Source organism: Fukomys damarensis, unplaced genomic scaffold, assembly GCF_012274545.1.
Source record: "Fukomys damarensis isolate Sample0158 unplaced genomic scaffold, DMR_v1.0_HiC HiC_scaffold_22, whole genome shotgun sequence".
Taxonomy (NCBI): Eukaryota; Metazoa; Chordata; class Mammalia; order Rodentia; family Bathyergidae; genus Fukomys; species Fukomys damarensis.
The window spans coordinates 9,373,896-9,394,415 of record NW_022900934.1 but is presented as its reverse complement, the minus strand read 5'-3'; the positions used below and the strand labels follow the sequence as shown (position 1 = coordinate 9,394,415).

Sequence of the window (20,520 nt, the reverse complement as noted above, 5' to 3'; positions counted from 1 at the left end):
TGGAAGGTGGAAGTTGCTTCCCTTTTGAACTAGTATGAAACCAGAAAATTGCTCAGATCGCCCATAGATTTTGGGCCTTCATCAATTCTCAATAAGTCCAGTACAACCAGGTTAACCTTCAGCATTGTAACCAAATGCTGTTTCATTGTGTCAGCCACAGATATGTACCTTTGATTAATGGAATGTAGGACTGCTCAAACCAAGAGAAACATAAAGTGCCTCTTCTCCTTCCCACAAATAAACAGTAGATTCAGTAGATTTCTGTCTTTCCCTTCACATTCCTGGCTGTGTTCACATTTACTAGGAATATTGTTGGAATATTCTCCTCTTCTGAAAGAGTGACCAATTTCACACCCTGTCTTTGATTTTGAGCATATTTATACATGAATTAAAAAAGTAGAAAGCATTCTAGAAGCTATTTCAGTATATGACCAGAGCCTCAGACTGCTCTACATAGGCTCAATGAATAAAAGCATAAGTTTTTTGTTTCCTTTAGAATTTAACCTCCTTTCCAAGGAAGGTCAAAGAGAAGGAGGAATTTCAGAGATTTCTCTGTCTTTTAATTTCCCAGAGGAAAACTTATTGTTCTCCCTACATTGCTCTTTCTTGTTTTATTTGAGCCCTCACCCCCATAACAAAGGAGTTGATATTAGTGCAAAAGACAACCAATAGCTGCAACATATCCTTGTATTTGGTACACAATTTCAAGGTGGGCACCTGGGATCTGAAGGCTTCACTGGGACTTGGAGAAGGAGCAATCTTGAACCATTGTCAAAAGCACCAAAGCCCGGAGAAGACTACCTGGGAAGATTCTATCTAAGCTCTAGTCGAGGACCTCAGCTTATCTGATGCCAAATCTGCAGCTCATTCTCTTTCAGAGTGCACCTCCCTCTCCCATTTGCCCCCGTTCTGGAAATAACCGACTCAGTGATCACTTCCTCTGGGTTTACACCACCAGGGGTGTGACAGACCTCAAGAACACTGTATCTAAACAGAAGGCAGCATGTTTAATTCTTTTAATTAAAACTTTAAGTAGAGTCTTGTATGGTATTGATGGGGTCTTACTGTCTCCATTTTTTCACCCGGCTCCTGTGATAAATTTTCTGTTCTGACCCTTAAAGAAGACAACGGAATGACAACCCAGGTACAGGGCAAGGAGGAGACAGCTTCGAGGCAGACACTGGGGAAGGTTTAGGAGGGCCATACAGCTGTTGTGTAATCGACTCTGCTCAGAAGTTCAGAAAGCCCCTTTGTGAGGGCTGTGGAATCTCTGCAAGCCTCTCTACCAAGAGTGTAGAAAAGCAAGTTGAGATGTGAGCTCATGAGTTGCTGCTCTTCCCATTTTAGCTTAGCTGATTGTCTCCTTATCTTCATACCGGTCCTGTTGTTTGCTAGTTGAGGAAAACAAAAACAGCTAAGGAGTGAAGTTCCATTTTATTTCTTCCTGTCTCTGTCTGTCTCTTCCTCTCCCTGTGACGGGTACTTTATCAGCATGACCTGTTCTTGAAGAGCAAGGAAGTGTGGTTAGCGGGGAAAGTTTGTTTTCAAACAGGCTTGACATCACCCCATAACTTGTTCATTCATGTTTCTAAATCTTGTTATGGGCTATTCAGCCCTTTAAATCCCACTTTCCCATCTACACCAGAGTTGTAATAAAATAATGGAGTTACAGCTTACCCAGTTCCTATTTTAAATTAACTCAAGGTGCAAATTAGATATAGTTAATATTGCCTTTGGAGAACCCTTCTATTACTATAAAATAGAGCAATTGTGGTTTTATGCATACAGTTATACAGCATAGGTGTTTATAAATGCATGATAATGAGCACTCTAAAATAAAGAGCATATAGGCAAAATATAATTTTATAGTATATCAGATATGCTATTAGATTATTTTTATCTCACTTGCTCTTTTTAATGGTTTTTTTTTGGCCCAGTTCACACTGTTGAATTTATACACGATACAATTCCAGTGGTCTCCCTCATGAAACTGTATGTGACTGGAAAACTTGGTGGAGGAGGTCATGTGATGGAGAGAACAAAGACTGATAATAACGACGAAGAGGGTGGGAATGGTGAAGACAGTGACAAGATGAAAAAGATGGCTTAAAAATTGTAACCTTACTCAGTTGCCCTAGATTATTAATGCAGAATTTTTCACACTGACGTAGAGCAGGGACAATTTCAGTCAGGAGATAAAAGGAATCAACAAAATTAAAATAATATAAAGTTCAGAACATAATATTTATAAGTAGTCCCCTGCAACTCCATCTTTAATTTAGTTCTCCTTGAGGAACTCACAGGGCTAATGCTCTCTAACTGGAGTCTTCAGAGTTGGACAGGTTTAACCCTTAAACATGTGCCAGAGTACTTTTGTCTCTTTTGATGAGAAAGATCAGCCAGAGCAACATTATTTTGTAGTTATAAGACATTAAACCACTCTGAACTTTAGTCCCTAAATGACTCTTTAAATATTTAATATCATGTTAAAATGTACAAATTCAGGAGCAGAGAGCTGGTTGGGGGTGGGGAGGAGGGAAAACCCCAGATCAAGCCTGGCTCTTTGTAGAAAGTCGTACAAAGTCATCCCTTTTCTCAGAACACAGATTGCAAGGTTGATGATTTGGGCTGTACTTGCGGATAAGAAATATTTTTCTGCAATGTACAAATATGCATTGTTGCAAATAGATGAGACTCTTGAAAAAGAACGAAAGAAGTACCTATTTAAATATAACTTTTTGTTTTAGAAACTATAAATACGTAGTGAAATAAGAATAAAAGAATAATGATCTCCTTTTTACCTCATCACCCAGCTTCAACAGTAAATGACATTTTGCCACTTTTATTTCATCTTTTGTTCAACACTGCCCCCTCTACCTTTCTGCTTTTTTTTCTAGTAAATTTTAAAGAAAAACCCAGACATTGCATAATTTCACTATATGTTATTCCATGCTATATCTTGACGGACTAAGACTTTAAAAATGTAACAAAATTAAGACTAATTCCTTAATATCATCACAACGTTATAAGATCCTTTAAAATAGCGGAGTATTTAAAACTATCCAGAAAGCTTGCCCGTGGCTCTGACTTGTTCGGCAAGTTGTTGCCTTTGCAGTTTGCACCAGTGGCCCCTGGGTTTGTCAACACACGTGCTAGGCTTCTGGTCCAAAAGCTCTAAATCAGTACTGGCCAACTTCTTTTTCTGAAAAAGGTCATGTGGTAAATATTTCCAGCTTTGCTGCCCATAGGGTCTCTCTTATGACCACTCATTTCTGCTGACGCAGACGTAGTCACGTGGGACACACACCATGGATGCGGCTGTCAACAAAACTTTATTTCCAACAGGCAGGAGGCTGGTTTTGGCCCTCGGGCCGTCGTCTGCTGCTCCTGGGTCTAGACAGATAAGACAACTTCTGAAGGTGGGCAAACCCCAGTAGCACCAGTACCTCGGAGAGCTGGAGATGTTGTTGCCAAAGAACAATGCAGCAGAAACATGGGATACTCCAAACTTGTCTCCGGCACTCTAAGAACCTCTAGGAGGAACCGACGTTTTGATTCACAGGTTCTCACTTATTGTCCGGAGACAGAAGCATCTGTGCTTCTGTTTCTTTCTTCACCAGGTTATTGCAAGACCGAATGAGATCACGGATAAGGAAGCACTTCCTGAGCTACAAGTGCTCTTCAAGATACAAGGCGCTGTTATCCCCATGATGCGTGTCATGCTAGCAGTCTGGGAGGGTCCCCACAGAAGAGCCTTGATCATACTTTCACCCTTCATGTTTCATTTTTCAGAATGCCAGATACACAAAGATAAAAAATGAATTTAGCACTCACTGGATACTTCTACATGTATGCTAAGGATAGTGGTAAGAGGTTGTGTATGTCTATAATCCTGTTACCTAATCAAATATCACCCTGATTTTAATGGTGCAGAAACTTTGACTTAAAAACATTAAGCTGGGTCCCCCTGAGAGTGAGAGAGGCTCAGAGTTTGAGCCCATCTCCACCTGACTCCACTGCTTCGGCCTGTACTCTGGTGACATTTGTAAAGCCATCCTCCCCTTTGTGTAGCATTACCAGTCAACTCTTTTGTAGCTCACACAGTGTTCCTCCTGTGTACCGTAGCTCACCGAGTCTCCATGTAACTCATCCTAGTCACCAACATGTGAAAAATAATCACCCTGTAGACAAGACCTGGGCAGGCACAGGCTGACCATGAAACTCACTTTTGAGCTGACAGGCTGCAACATGAGGGAAGTGGACCCTGGGCAAACTATGGATCTCCGGGAAGGTGGGGAGCTTCTCAGTGAAAAACATCACAAGTTCAAGCCAACAGTGTGTATGCACACTGATTCCTCCAATGCCACAGTGTCCTTTGATAGTAATTAAACCATAAAAGCTTGGTTCTCGTGTGCTGTGAATGAGAGATTGGACTAACCCAGTGAGAAGAGCATTTTCTCCACTATCACAACCTTCCGGGCTACTTCTTTCAAGTGGCTGATTTTTATTTGACAAGTTCTCAACATCATTGCCATAATTCTGATGTTCCTGGGTGCTGTTCTTCTTGTGGGTGCTGTTCCTCATATGAATTTTAGATTCCCAAGATAGTTATAGGACATCCTGCTCCTATTATCTTTAATTAAGGTCTTTGCAATTTCTCATCAGCAGAGTCCGGGCAGGTGATGCCACGATGCCTGAGGTCCCTGTGTGAACACTTAAGTTAATGCTGGGCCATGCCAGAGTTGTAAAGTACGCAAGAGTCACTTATTGCACCGGACCCCCATTTTATGTTTAATTATCTTAAGCATTGCAAGCTCAGCTCTTCTGTTTTCCATGATCTGCTGGGTAGAGAGAATGTTGATGGAGTTTCTTTTAAGTTTTTTCAGAGGGCCAAGGGTTAGACCCTGACAAGGCTTCTAACACCAAAGAGGCTCGTAGCAGGATGGAGATTAGAGAACTGGACAAAATTATCTTCGAATCCAGTGCTTGCTTTGCGAAGACATGCAGAGGCAGGAAGCTAACTGAACTAAGTACTCAGAAAAACAGACATTTAGCACACATGGAAGCAGAGAATGCTTACGGATGAAATCTTGCAAACGTCCTGCTCTGTGTGTGTAGGGATGGGTAGAGTGAGACAAAAAGAAGGCAGAAGCCCATTCCTCCTCTGGCAGGAGAAATATGGCTTCAAATAGTAAAACACGGCCTGGCAACGCACCATTTCCTATTCTTTAAACCTGCGTCCCTGGCACTTGAAAGCATCCAGGAGGAAGGAAACCTTGTGCCAGGAAGAAGAGGACCGGGGAGCGGTCCCTCCCCCGATCACTGACACTCGCACGCTCGCTCGTAACAGCCCAGGGAGCCACAGCCACCAACTCCTGTATTTGTCGCTGTCATTTCACAAGTGTTCGGCATTGTTCAGGAAATTGTGTGTGTAACGCAGAGTTGGCTGCGCCCGGCTTCGACAAGGGAACAGTGTCGCGAAGGTGCTTGAAACTGAAACACAGGCTTATGTGTCCTATTATGTGCCCCAGCAAGAGCCATAAATAATTGTGACAAGTTTTTTTTCCCCCATCCCATGTGACAGTCCTTGACTCTGCCTCCTGTCTCCTCTCCCCTCTGCCTCATAGACTAGGCCTGCCAGGCTGTGTGATGATAGATGTTGCTGGGCAGCAAATGACAGCTGGATAGATTTTTTAGTTGGTGCTTTAGAGAGAATCAGATATGCTGTATAAAGCAATAAAAAAAGCACACTCACAAGGTGGATTAAAAATAGCTAGCGCAGCAGTAACCCGCTTTGTTGTTTATCAAAACTTAAATCTCACATGGTAGCTATAGGGATGTGTTAATTTTTCAGACTTCTGTCAGAATGTCGCCGACGACAGCCATTAAAATAAAAAAGGGATAGAAGAAACTGACCCTTTCCTTATTTTATTTTTGTTTGTTTAATGAGACAAAAACATTTTCTTTTCTTCTTTAAATGGCATCTAAGAAGAGAAATGGACTCCTGATGCTGTGCCGTATTGCTGTGATATTTTCCCCTTCTCCAACTTGAATCATAAACATAAAGGTAGAGATGTGTAAAGTAAGGGATCATTCAGCCTCCGTTCAATTAAACTTTTTTATTTTTTACATCGCTCCTCTTCTGCGCACTCTATTGATCTCGACGGTGTGTAACAAATGGTCTGGTTTCCCAGCCACCTTGGAACTGTCATGTAGGAGTCAACAAAACTACTTAGTGTATGTTTTATAAAAAATCACAGCCTCCTCTGAATTACTCAGACTTCATCTCGGGCAAGCTGGCTCGGCTACCTCTCGCCTCAACAGATGCGTGCAGCTTCCAGAACATGATTCAGGAAACCGCCCCACTCCCCAGTTCCTGAACGCGACAGCGGGAGGTGCACTAGTCACCGTGTTCCTGTCTTCCCCGTGCTGTACCAGGAGGGGCGGATGCGTAATTTAAGAGTGCTTAGTATATTAGATCACGACTACTCCCCCTTGATTGTTTTGATGAATCACGTTAGTAAGGCTGCATACGCCAGTCTGTGGCAGGACAAGGCATGGGCAGCCACAGGTAAGGTTTATTTAAAATAAAATCTTTTGGACTGGGTACCAGGCAAAGGGAGTGATTTGAATGAGGTCTCTATCATTCAGATTTGGGGATAATTCAATACTGGCACAGGTTTACATTTCTAGCTGAATCAAATTGCATGCACATGACTGGGTGTTGTTTATCATTTTGGTGGTTGTGACACTATCACCATTAGACAATTTCCGTAATAAAACCTATTTTCTATGGCTTTGCCATTTTGTGGGCTCAGTTTTTTCAGTAGACGTGAATGGATGAGACATACATATGAGCTCTGAGAAAGTATAATAACATGGTCCAAAGGGCAGGTACGGATGGAGTTTCGGCTGCCTAGGTTTGGCTCTCAGCTCATTGTTATATTTCCTGGGTGACAGCGGGACAGTTATTTGACCTCTTTGTGCCTCACTATTTTAAACAGGAAAATGCAGATGATAATTATCCTCACATAATAGGATTGTTTTCAGGACTAAATGAAATGAGTGGGTTTAGTACTACCCCTGCTGATAGATGCTCAATAAACACTTAGTGTTTATTACTTAGTTCTTATTGATCAATAAAAGTATTATTGGAATAGCTTTACTCAGCCCACCTCTGTCTCCTGGCTCCAAATCTTTGTAGATTTGATGACCTCATGCTGGATGGATGGATGGAAAATTATTTTAGGAATGGAGCCCCCAGTTTGAGGCTAAACAGAAACATTTTACAGCAATTCTAAGTAGTCGCTGATGAACTTTCTCAGTGTAAGAGCACATGTGTTGAAGGTCACAGACACTGATTTCTTGACTCCTTCCAGCTCTTCCTCATCAGAAAAGAACATTCGATGAGATGCTCCATTATCTCACGGAGCGCCTGGACTCACTCAGCGGTTCTCTTTCTACTTACCCCCGTCTCTCATTCGCTGGGTGCGTACCAGCTCGTTGTCTTTTGTAGTCTTCCTCGAGCTGTAGTTATAAATCCTAGGCAAGTTCTAATCTGCTTCCAGGCTCATGAATTTTGTGGGGCTGTGATTCACTGTAAAAAGCATATTTTACATCGTGACCCAAGATTCTCACACAAAGAACATACATGTGTTTTGTGGAAACATAAGTTCCGTGAAGCATCAGACACCATTCCCACATTTAGTACACTTTATTTCGATTTCATTTATAAAAATACTATGCTAGGTCAGGGTTTTCAATTTTTTTTCTGTAAAAAGACAGAAATAGTAACTCTTTCCTGTATTGAGTCCTCGTTTCAACTATTTGATTCAGCTGTAGATAAAACACAAACTGACGGGCATGGGCGTATTCCAAAAATTTATTTACAGACGCTAAAATTTCAACCCCACACCCTTTTCTTGTATCACAAAATACAACCCCTGATCAATCATTTAAAAATGCAGAACGTTCTTAGCTTGCACGACACAAAAAAGAGGAACTGGACCAGATTTGGTCCATGTGCCATAGCTCGTTTATCCCTGCTTTAGACCTGTAATTTGCAAAACTCTTTTCTGGGATTTTCCCAGGATGACTTCAAAGGGGCAGATTTTTTTTTGACAGGGTTGCAAATGGTCAGTACTAGAAAGAAACATCTCCTCCGATGGGTTTGTGAGACCTCAGAGTGAATGAAGGAGTCTGCCTTTCAGCAGAAATTCTGTGCCTATTTATCATACTCTGTGGCTTCATGGCTTCTATGAGGGGTATGGTAAATAGTGCACCCCATGATTGTTTGGTCACAAGACGTGTTTTTGTAAGACATCTCTTGGACTTGAGTTCTGAGGCTACATTTGGGAGACCCTGTCTCAGGGCATGAACAGCATTTAGCAGTGGGCAAAGTCTTTGGCAATGACTAGTTCTCCAGTTAAGGTGTCTACTCTGGGGCATCCTGGAAACACAAGACTACATGAGATGTATAGAAGAAATGATGAGCACAGTTCCTTACCTCAAGGAGTTTACAGCTGAATTAGAACTTGGCGCCAGAAAACATCAAGTAGCAGAAACTCAGTTGGTCTCATTCTGCCTGAAAATCCAGGTGTTGGTTGTATCACAATGGAGGATAATAATGGCACTATCCACAAGCATTTTCTAATGTCACAAATGTCCTCTACTTTTCATATATGTCCCTTTATGTCATTCTGACTGTAGTTCTTGGGGCCAGGTTTACAAGCAAATTTTACAGGTTGATAATGGAGTTCCTTATCCAAGATAAACAGAGCTGGTGAGGTGCCAAGTCTAGGACACAGGTCTCTTTAGTTTCAGCCAGGTGTAGAGGCACTTGAGAGGCTGAGGCAGGAGGATCACCATGAGTTTGAGGCCAGCCTGGGATACATAGTGAGTTCAAGGCCAGCCAGAACTACATAGTGAGACCCTGTCTCAAAAAAAGGAAAACCAAAGCAACAACAACGACGTAAACAAAAACCAAAAAAACCCTTGTAGTTTCCACCAAAAGTACTGGGCATACTTTGAGAAGGAGAAACATCTTTTAGTGAGACCTGAAAAGGGCTCATGGACATGGACTATTGAAAGAACCTGGAGCTTTCCCAGACTGTGTAGGTGCTGTGCACACTCACACTTAGGGTTGATAATATACAAGAGGCAGCACAACTTTTTAATAGGACTGCTAATAGTAAGTTAAAACCAACCAACACACCAAAGGAGTAACACTATAAGCCCTAATGCTGCCGTTAGGCTTAGATCTAGATGTCCTTCTTAAAGCCTTATGCACTCGTGGGAGGGGCCTTTGGAAGTGACTGGATCATGCATGTGCAATATTGGATGAGTCTACTGATTGGTTTAGCATAGTTTTGGGTGAGGATGATTGATTTACTGAAGAGGGAGAACCCAACCTGAGTGTGAGTGGCACCAACCAAGAGGCTTAAGTGAAAGAAGAAACTTGTTGCTTCCTGCTGACCACACCATGAACTGTTTCTCCTCTGCCATGGCCCTTTGCTCTGTTATCTTGGAACTACAAGACTTTTTGGCTCTACAGACTGTGAGCCAAAATAAGCCCCTCTCACTTTAACTTGTGGGTATCAGGTATTTTGTATCAGCACTGAAAAAGGAACTGTGACAGCTACTAAAGACTATTTCAAAATAGAAATCCTGAGTTCCAATTCACCACCTACTAGCAACCCTGGTGCCAGCTTCCTGCTTCAGAACTGTTGGAAGGCCAACTAGAAAGTCATTTGAGATAAAAGTTACTCTCAAATCCTTTGGCATTGGTTTGGAATTAGCCTGCACATTTTGAGGATAGCAGGGGCATTCTTTACACTTGACCTGTCCTCTACAAGATAAATTAGCAGCAAGTTCCTTTATGGTTTTCTTTTCTCTGGTAGAACTTTCACAAAGATAATTTTGTTTCTCTTAAATATTTTAGCAGCTGTGAAAATACAGTTGTTGTAGTTCAACAGGATGTAAATAAAAGAGGTTGCGTCGATTCAAAGTTGTAATTTTATAATTTACCATGACTTAGACTCCATGAGGATGGAAAGGAGGGTAAAGATGACCTCAGGTCATGGTACTCTTTTAAATTAAAAAAAAATTAAAAATGGCTTTGAAAAAATCATGTTGCACGTGTAAAACTTGCATCTCCTGGCGGTTGGGGGTTAGATGTTCTACACAGTACCTAGAAATTTGTAAATATCAATAGGTAGGATGATTCTGACGAGCATGTGCTTATCTTCTACCATTTTGATAACGGGATTGGGTGAATCGATTGCTCTGTTTTACGGCATGTTGCAGTTTGAATGGAGGAACCAATAAATGGAGGAATCAATAAATAATAACGTGTGAGTGCAGCTGGCTTACAGCATTAGCAATGTGCCCGGGATGCCCACGTGCACTGTGGGCTGGGTCCCTTTGTCATTTGGGTTTCACCAGATTATTCCTGACAGCTCCATCTAAAGCTGCCACCAGCTCTCTGTCATTCTCTACCATGTTATTTTATTTTATTTCCTCCGTGTCACTTCTTGTAACCCAACTTCATCTTTGACATCTTTACTGCCTGTGTCCCTTGGGGGTGTCAGTCCCAGGAGAGGGAAACCCTGGCCCCTGTACCCAGGGTCAGCAAACTATGGCCACAGGCCATATGGAAATGTCTGCTCCTTTTTTTCATGTGGCCTAAGCCCTAAGAATGGCTGAAAACAATCAAGATTTTGTGACGTATGGAAATTATGTGAAACTTGAAGTTCAGGGTCCTTAGAGAATACTTTATTGAAATACCATCACATCCACTCACGTGTGGTCAGTGGCTACTTCTGCACAGCAATGTATAGTGATAGAATTGAGTGACAGAGACTGTAACAAAGGCAAGGACTGTGTTGGAGAAGCCAAGCACATTTACTATAGTGTGCACTTTACAGAAAAAAAGATTGCTGGCCCCACTGGATGCCCAGTCCATATTTGGAGTTAATTCGGGAGTACTCAGTAAGTGCTGTGGGTGAATGAAGAACAGGCAGAACTTGGTAAGAGATAGTTCCTGGCATCTCTTCTGTGCTACCAATCAAAACATGAGGACAAGTTACCCAAAATTAAACCGTACCCCCATGTGCCTGAACCATCATAAAGTCCAAGGGGGACATCGAGGACAGGGCGGGATCTGCTTGGAAGCTTTATTCAACCTCTCTCCAGCCCTCTTCTCTTCCTTCCTTCTTTTCTGGTACCGGGGATCGAACCCAGGACCTGTGCACTGAGGCACATCCCCAAATCCTTTTTTATTTTAAAATAGGTTCTCACTAAGTTGCTAAACTTCCAAGGCTGGGCTCAAACTTTCAATTCTCCAGTCTCAGCCTCCTGAGTGAAGGGTTGTTATCTGGAAGTAAGGGTATGGCTAAAACAGGCTGAAAAGGGAGGCACCACAAGGTTCCGGAACACATACGCAGAACAGCTCTTCGAACCCTGCATGTGGACGTCTCATGAGAACTCCAGTAAGTTATAGATGGGATGACCTGGATATGCTGTAAGCTGAGAAATACCAAAAATAGACAAGAGCTTGCTATTGTGCCTCCTCACGACAGCCTACCCTATACCACTGTAGGATGTATTTTTAATTTTTTTATACCTTCTTCCCTTTTCACCTCTAATAATGTGAAACTTTGCCACCATTTATGCTTGTTCTGTTCTATTCTTTCTCTGGAACAGAAAGGACCTAGAAATAACCTCTAGAAGGAGATTCCAGCACCCCAGAATCCTTTTACAGGGTTACACATCCTGTTACAGATGTGCACTTTCCAGACATGATAGTGCACACCTGCAGTCCCAGCCACTGGGAAGGCTGAGGCAGGAGGACCATGAGTTCAAATTCCATTTCTGACTTAGGAAGATCTGTCTCACCCCCCCCAAAATTCTCTAAAAGAGGGGGCCAAATTTCATGTCATGAATGTTCTCGTGTCATTTTACTTTCTAGAAATCAGATACTTTGGGTTTTCTTTTGCTGTACTATGCTTTCTCTAACTCGATTTCTCTCGCTCCTGATTTTAATCTATAATCGAACTAAAGATTGAACCCTGGATTTTTACCCCCCTAAACTCAGCTAACCTCTCTTCTAAAAAATGTCAGCCGCTTACTCCTCTTAATACAGAGACCCATGTAACTGGGAGAATACATTCAAAAGGGTCCTCAGTACAAAAAGACAGTCTGAAAATAACAAGGAAGAAAATGTCCTGAGTGAATGTGCACACATACAAAGTTGCTAGGGAAACACGCAGTTCCTTGCAAACTGCCAGCGCTGCCTCATTTATAAAGAATTGACAACAACTGACCTTTGTCTCCTCTCTTCCTCTCTGTCTTTTACCAGGCACACGAGAGCTTTGTGGCTTGAATGATGCTTTTGATAGGCAGATTTTCAGATTCTGTGCTGTCTGCCTGGATGGGGTGGGTGTCTTGGTTTCCTGCTATGCTAAGAGCTAGAAAATCTTTCAGGAGTTTCACCTCCATTATGACCCAGTGCGTGCAACTGAAAGGTACATTTTCACATCAGAATTCAGCTTCCATAGTCCTGAGGAGAAAAATGACATATTTTGCTGCATTATTTAAATATTCCTGCTGAACACCAAATTAAAAATATCCATTAAAGGTTTACTTGATATCTTCCTAATTATTGCCCATTGCGCATTTGACAAATTATTTACACATTTTAATAATTGCGACTTTCTTTGGAAGTGACACAAAAACAATTACTTTTTCGAAGTTCCACTGTGTATATTATGCTTTTGAAACTACATGGCCATTAAAAACAGTCTGTCGAATTAAAGGTTGGGCAATTAATTAAGTGCAAATTCTGTAAAACTGGACCAAGGAGAAAATTCATCAAACCTATGAAATATGACCTATCTTGTCCAAAAGACAAATATGTTTAAACAAAAGATGAAAATTGATGACAAAATTACGGGTAGCAAAATGCACACAGAGCAAATATAAGACAGCTGTAGTTGGTTTCAGCATGGTGGGTTTACCCTTCTAGAATTCATGATTCATTACCCTCAGTGGCTTGTAAAAGTTTTCATAGTTAATGTGTAAAGTACTATATCTGGGATAATAAAAGTTCTCAAGAAAACTGGGAAGGTCAGTGTTTTAATGATTTGCGGGCCTTTAGAAGAGGACAATTAAATACAACTCCAGGTGGGATGGTAGCCAGAGCATGCGTGGGTCTCCGGAGGACGATGGAAACCCAGGTAGCATATGGAGACTACTTCCTGTGGCTTCTCTCCATTTGGAATTTCTGACACTACTTGCTTTCAGGTTTTTAGTATCAAAAACTTGACTCCATTTCTATCTAGAAAGGATCCTGGCTACACTAAGACTTCGGCTCTTCTGAAGGACGATAAGCCCTATGTGGGTTTAGAGCAGAGAGCAGGGGCCACCAGAAGGCAGGGCAGTGGTTTACAGGGCCGTATCCAGCACAGACTCTGGACCCACGTATTGCGAGCTCTGGATGACAGACTCAGGCGCTCCGGTCCACAAATCAGCATCCACGCTGGTGCACGGTGGGTTGGAGGAGGGAGGCGGTCCTGCGGACTGTGGGGATTGTTCAGGATACAGGGCTGTTGTTTCCATATTAAAATGTAATGGTCTCATTAAAATTAAAACCACTGTTAAACTTGATTGAGTAAATTAGTTAATTAACCATAGCATCCAGCACGTTCCTCTAGGGTATACCTCCACTCTTTCAGCTGCAGAAGGAGCGCAGGCTCAGCGTGTAGGATCTTATCCAGGCAAGTATGAGAACGCTCATCTTTGACTTAGTGCACAGTCTTAAAAAAAAAAAAAAAAAGAGTCAAAAGCCACAAGGTGAAGGTGTTACCTGGTGTTAAAGGAAGATAGAAATAGCCTGGTGATGAAAGAAGATAGATTTTATATTTAAGCTGAAATCTCTGAACTTTTTCTTGTTTTAAAAAACACTTGATAAGCAGTTTGTGGAGTGACTGTTTCAGCCAGCTCAATAAAGCACTTTCTTTTTCTTGCATATTCTGCCTTTCTACTCTTCTGTCTGCTTGAATATCCGAAGAGATCTCCAGAAGCTTGGTTTGAATGTTTCAAAAGTATTTTAGGGGGATTAGCGGGGAGGAAAGTGACACTAACACAGGGCTGGCAGTGAGTTTTTGTGGGGGAGTGAGTGGACAGATGGGGGCAGATTCAGGAAGCTTCTCCCTTTTGTGTGCCCTGCTCGTGGTGGTGAAACACTGATCTCCTCAAGGCTGGCTTCCCGTGCCCCGCTTAGCCAACTTCATGCTCTTGAAGGACATCGGCCTCATGGCTGGGGAGTTGTAGTTTCTGCAAATACAAGGATGGCAAAACCCTGCCTCGTAGGCTTATTGTGGTAGTTAAACACATGAATACCTGCAAGTGAGATGCCTAGGCAAATCAGCGTGTGATGAAGTCCTGGCAAGAGTTGAGGAGTCGCCGGGCATGGTGGCGCACCCCTGTAATCCCAGCAGGCGGGAGGCTGAGGCAGGAAGATCACTGTGAGTTCAAGGCCAGCCTAGGGTACATAGTGAGTTCCAGGTCAGTCTCAACTGCACAATGAGATCCTGTCTCAAAAAACCAAAGCCAAAACAAACAAACAAACAAACAAAAAAGACAAAGGCTGGTGGACAAATGTCCCAGCCACTGGCCCCGGGGGAAAATGCTATGCTCCACGTGTTCTCTCAGAGGGTCCTCAGGCGGAGGACTTCCAGATCCCCCAGGGGGACCCCGCTTGCTACAGAACTTTTACTTGCGTTCCACCTTCCCAGTTCCCTTTCTCAAGCCTTTGGAATATTCCTGGCCTAACTTATTAAAAAAACAACAACTCCTTTTTCCATTTGAGTGGCTCCTTTGAAGAGAATTCAAACAAAGGCTTCCATTCATAGGGTTTGTAAGAATTCAATGAAATGATGTATGTAAATAGTGTAGTGTTTTGCATGGAGCAGATACCCCAAAACCCTCAACTTTATTATCTACTGTTATTCTAACAGCACATGAAAAGAGAACTGTAATTAGAAAGCTATAGTAAAGAGCAGGACTCCATTTTTTGATGTTTGACTTCCAGCAGCTTTTTTCGATACGCTTCTTTCCCATCTGTTCCACATCCGGGGAAACTGACCGGATGGCCCTGGGTTGGTACCAGCCAGAAGTTTTGGCCACACAAGGAGTCTTCATGCGGGCCACGCACCGCCGACATACAGGGCAGAGTGGCACTGGATGTACTTGGGTACCTGCCTGGCTGGCCCAGAAAGCTTCATTAGACAAGTCTTCTTTCTATGTGTAGTGAGTCTTGACATCTGAACAAAACGTTGGGCTGAAACCATTCTGTTTCTGTGGTGTGGTTACAGTGGAAGCAATTATACTCTTTACCATGAAAACACTGGGTTCCCTAAGGTTGCAGAAGCTTCTGGGAGTTTAAAACATTCGTGGTGTGGTATTTATTTCTGGAGAGGTCCAGATTGCAGTGGTGGGTGTAGGGGTGGAGTTTGAAGGCACAAATCCTCAGGGGGTCCTGAAGGTCAAGGTAGAAAACAGAGAGTAGCTCACTCCTCTTTGCCCAGCATCAAGAACAGAGGCCTGAGGTTTATACTTAACCCGTACTTAATGGAAAATGTCCCTTTTAAATTTACGACACATTGGACATTGTCACAGACTGGGACGTTAATGAATTAGTATTCCAAGGCCCAAACTACATAATCTCTTAAGGATCCAAAATGTATTTGGGGCCTAGGACAATGCATAGGCTAGGAATGATAATGCTCAAAGATGTAATGAAAACATAAATGCACTAAGTTCATATCCCATTGGTTGTAGAACAAGAAGGTTTTGATTTTCCCAATTTCAGAATAAGCAGCCCAGATCCAGAGCATTGAACCAGAATTATATAACTGCTCTCCTAGCTTCCCCAGCCCTCTATTTATAACAGTCAAGTGTTGGCATGTATGTGAAAATTTAAAGTGAAGGCTGCTTGCCTCATGATCCTGTGTTGTTTAATTTTTACCTTTAATTTAACAAAGATTTCCTCATGATAACCTCTGAATGGGCAAGGAGAGGAAATTCTTGTCGAGATTGTAAGATCTTAATTTTACTTTCCAGATTAGTTTTAGATGCCAAAAGTTCTGCTTCATAGAAACATTTGAACCTGAATGATGCTAACAGTAAAAGACACTGTGCTAGTTGCTGGAGACATTATATGGATTTATATATTTAGTATACATATTTATGTATATAATTTACGAGTGAAATTATATTATAAATAAATTTTAAAAATTTTGAAAATGGCTTCAACATATTCCTGCCCACATAAATGATAAAATCTTGTTATGAGATGCATAGAGGTGATATAGTTTAGACTCAGCATGAAACTGTAATAAAAAAGAGTATTTTTTGTGGGAAAAAAATCAGAATTCCAAGATGCTTTAATTCTTTCACTTTTGCTATACTTGGGAATTCTCGTGTTTGAGAAAAATTAGTGGGTAAAATTATTTTATTGGAAAGAAAATGGGTATGGATTGAAAGACAAGAAACAATATACCATCCGTTCTGGCAGTGAGGGTCTGCTGTCCATACTCTCAGAATTCAGCTTTCACTCCAAGCTTGTGGCTCCCGGCTGCAAAGCTAAGACCCTCAGTAGGCAGATACGTCTCACCATAAGAGTTCTGGATCTCTGCTTGGGGGAGGCATTGCGGGATGCATGTAGCTTCCTGGCTACTCATGAAGGAGACCGCTGAGTGTGGCCACTGAGCCCCAGCTGCCAGCCCTGCGGTCTGGCTCATCCACACACCCTCAAGGGAAGACCCCCAACTCTGTCCACCGTCTCACCTCTCCAGACCCTTCATGACACTTCCTGGGATCCCCTTCCATTCACGTCCTCTTTCTTGGGGTCAGTGTCTGGGGAACCCAGCTCCAGACCCCCCCAGGGATGAATTGTTTGGTGTCCATTCTCTGCATGCACCCCGCCTCCTTCCCCCTCCTCTCCTCTCAGACCTCCTGAATATTTTTAACACGAGTTGTGTTATTCACCCTGGGAGGTGTGAGAAGCCTCCCATCAAGTAGACTGTGCTGAGACAGACAGCAATTATAAATGCCGAGTATAACTTGTGTGAATTCAGCTATACCCAAGGCTTTAAAAAGTGAGAGAAAGAAATCATTATGAAAATGGGTAGTTGTTCTGTTCAGTCCGTGTAGACCCCAGCTGGAGTGCAAGATGGGGATGGAACTGGAATTTTCTCAGTGAGCTTCAGGTTGTCTGGGCCCCTCCCAGAACCTTCTCTTGTTGAGTGTGACTCTCACATTTTAAGATTCAATCTGGTTGTATTTTTAATGCAATGTGGTTCCTGATGCAAGAGACAGGAGGTGCTTCACTGAAGGTGCATGGTTTTATCCACTAGCAGAAGAAAACCTGGCCCTGATAGACTCATAGAAAAACAGTAGGTCCCTCTGCATTAGGGTCTTTTTAAGGAATCTTGAAGGATAATTATTCCCTACATAATCTTTGCCCCGGCTCTGACTTCAACCTGATTCTCCTAAGATGACTCCACTCTCATTATAGGGAGACTGGTGGTGCTTTCTGGAAAAGACAGTGACAAATGCGGGGACAAAGAGGCAGAGAGAACCCTCATGGGCTGCTCAGAGCAGGGAAGAGTTCTTGGAGCAGTTCATGCTTGAGCTGGATTCTGAAAGATAAGTAGATGGTGGCTTTTAATTTTTTGGGGAAGAAAAATAAATGCAGTTCTTAAAATTTGACCGTAAAATTGTCCACGTTTCTTTCCAGATACAAGACCACAGATCATGTGGCCTTTGCTTTCAACGACATAGAAGGTCTGTACAGTTCTGGGCAAGTTTTTGGGAAGAGACAATTGAGGTTCACTGTGTGTGATATTTCCTTGCAACATGTGATGTTTGGACAAAATAACTTAGCAGAGCTTTTTGTTTTTGTTTTTTTCCTTGCTGGTTTATTTTGTCTCCAGAAGATGCATTAAGTGCAGTCTCTGTGGGGTCAGGATTTTCTGAGATGAGACACTCATGAGATTTACTCAGTGACATGGCTATCATGGGGAACGGAGTGGAATCTGGGAGAGATGGAGAGTGAGAAGGAGACAAGGAAAGAAGGTTGGGCAAAAGCTTTTCAGGGCAGCTGAAGGATGCAGGCCAGGTAGATGGCCCACGGTTACCCACTGGAGGCGTCCCATGGCCCATCCCAGCTTGTCTTCTGTCCCGGCTGCCCTCCTATGGGATGAGTGGCTTCTTCAGGAACGCAGTGATGATGGACATTAGAGTGCAGCACTGTGCTTGTGGGTCTGATTGGCTTCCCTGTCAGAGACCTGAGAGGTACACTTTCATGGCCACTGCCATCAGGACTTCCTCACACGTGTGACATGTACATACACCAGAGGGATGCTGAGGTGGTATTAGGCAATACGTTGACACGTTTAACATGAAAATCACCCTCCTTAATTCTGGTCAGCAAAAGAGAAAGGCTCTAGTTGGCTCTATCACGTTGTAATTCTACTTTTAACAATGGCATATCTCAGGCGTTTCAGCTTTAGCTGGTTACAAACTCCAGATAAAATTGAAAAATCGTATTTGTTTGCATGTGCATTTATTGTTGTAGGTATTTCAATTTGTTTTTATTTATACATAATGATATTGATTTTTCAGTTTATGCTGCTCAGTTCTTTTCTTCTCAAATAAACAGAATTAAGTCAGTGAGTGAGAATCAATTTAAAGAAAAGAGAAAGTACCGAAGTACAGAGAGCAGGTGGCTGTGGGAAAAATCATAACAAACTTTTGCAAACGAGGGGAGTTTGGGTAACGGATTCAGGTCTTCAGAAAGTAGCATGCTTGGGCCGTGTTATCTCACTTTTCACAGAAAAGAGCCTTCATACTTCATTGTTTTATGCCTTTTCCTCCTGGACGGGGTCACTCAGAGGACTGTCCAGTTTTACAGCCTTTCTGTGATTTTTCAGTAGAAAATGCTGCACACTCTGCTATTCATCCTTTAAACAAATCCCCAGAGGACAAATCCAGCTACCATTTAGTTCTATGGGGGATAAAAACTATTGTCTCTGAGCGAAGGTGGATACTTTTTCCTGTCAGGAAGAGACAGATAGACCTGTCCATATGCTGGCCTAGCCATCTAGAATCCTTAGGGCTGAAATTTACTGCTTTTATGGTCTCATCTGTTCCAACCTGGCACCCAAAAGCACATCTCTTCCAAGTTCCTTCGGAGGACTTTTTCTTTTTCTTTCTTTTTTTTTTTTTTTAAACTTTAAAAAGACATTTAAATATTTCAGATCTCTCTGGGTTCTGCGGAGACTGGCTCCATCTGCTTGAATCAGAAGAGATCCACTATGCATGGCTAGATTAAGCAAGGCTAAGTTGTGCTACTGGTAATATGCAATTCTCAAGTTTTAGTGGCTTATCAACAGCCAAGGCCAATTTCATTTTCATGCTTGGTGGCATCTATTCCAAGTTAGCAGAGGTGAGAAGGGTCTTCTATTACTCACCGAGAGCCAATGGCTGACCCATCCTTTATTACCTGGCTGGTCATTGGTTGCTATGGCAGGGCAACAAAAGGACGTGACTATTGATGCATTTTGTTTTATAAATATCACCATGAAAGTAACATATATTATATCACCTTTGTTTGTATTTCATTAGCTAAAGCCCGCCTTTCTTTCTTTCTGTTTAGGGGATTGAACCTAAGCCCTTTATACTGAGCTACAACCATAGAACTTTTAAAACATTTTTTATTTTGAGACAGGGACAAGCCAACTTGTGTAGGCTGGGTTTGAACTTGCGATCTTCATGCCTCAGCCTCCCAGAGTGCTGGGCTTACAGACATGTAGCACCCTACCCAGGTAAAGTGAGTCTTTTGACCATGTTAGTCTTGAATGGGCAGGAACATGCAACTCCACCTTTTCTCTGATAGGAGCGGAAATGCAGCCTGGTTGACCAGCCTGCATATTGCCATGCTGCGTTCCCCGCACAAGAGACCTACTGAGGCCTGGGGATCTCTGAGGCTTTCTGAGAGGGCTTATCTATAGTTTGCTTGTCTGATGTGGCTTGGTGTTAGCTGTCACTCTTCTTTCCTGTGATTGTCTCCAATGTTGCTGGTCTTGTTTCAACTGACACTTGACAAAGTCCTTTATTCCCCCAGTGCACCATCAAAACCACATTATTGTTTGTACCAGAGTTGTACTGTTGGTTTGGGATGAATGAAAGGAAATTACAACCCAAGGGAGAAAATAGCCTCAAATTTCTTGTTTTGTCTCTTTCTTTCTTTCTTTCTTTCTTTCTTTCTTTCTTTCTTTCTTTCTTTCTTTCTTTTTTTTTTTTGTGGTACTGGGGATCGAACTCGGGTCCTTGCTCTTTTTTTTTTAAATTTTTTTTTCTTTTTATTGAGGTTATTGGTACAATCTAGGTATACAATACAATTACATTCATCATTGGGATTCTGTACCTTTACATAATAGGTCTTGATTCTCATTT

The 20,520-nt window shown here is 42.3% G+C and overlaps 1 long non-coding RNA gene across 1 annotated transcript; it reads right to left on the bottom strand.

Moving 5' to 3' along the window:
* Positions 1 to 1,167: 1,167 nt before the first annotated feature.
* On the bottom strand, positions 1,168 to 8,584 carry LOC104858098. The gene is made up of 3 exons (XR_779046.1): positions 8,507 to 8,584; positions 7,469 to 7,597; positions 1,168 to 1,502 (listed from the first exon to the last, which is right to left on the bottom strand). It is a non-coding gene; the product is annotated as an uncharacterized LOC104858098 (long non-coding RNA).
* Positions 8,585 to 20,520: the final 11,936 nt, after the last annotated feature.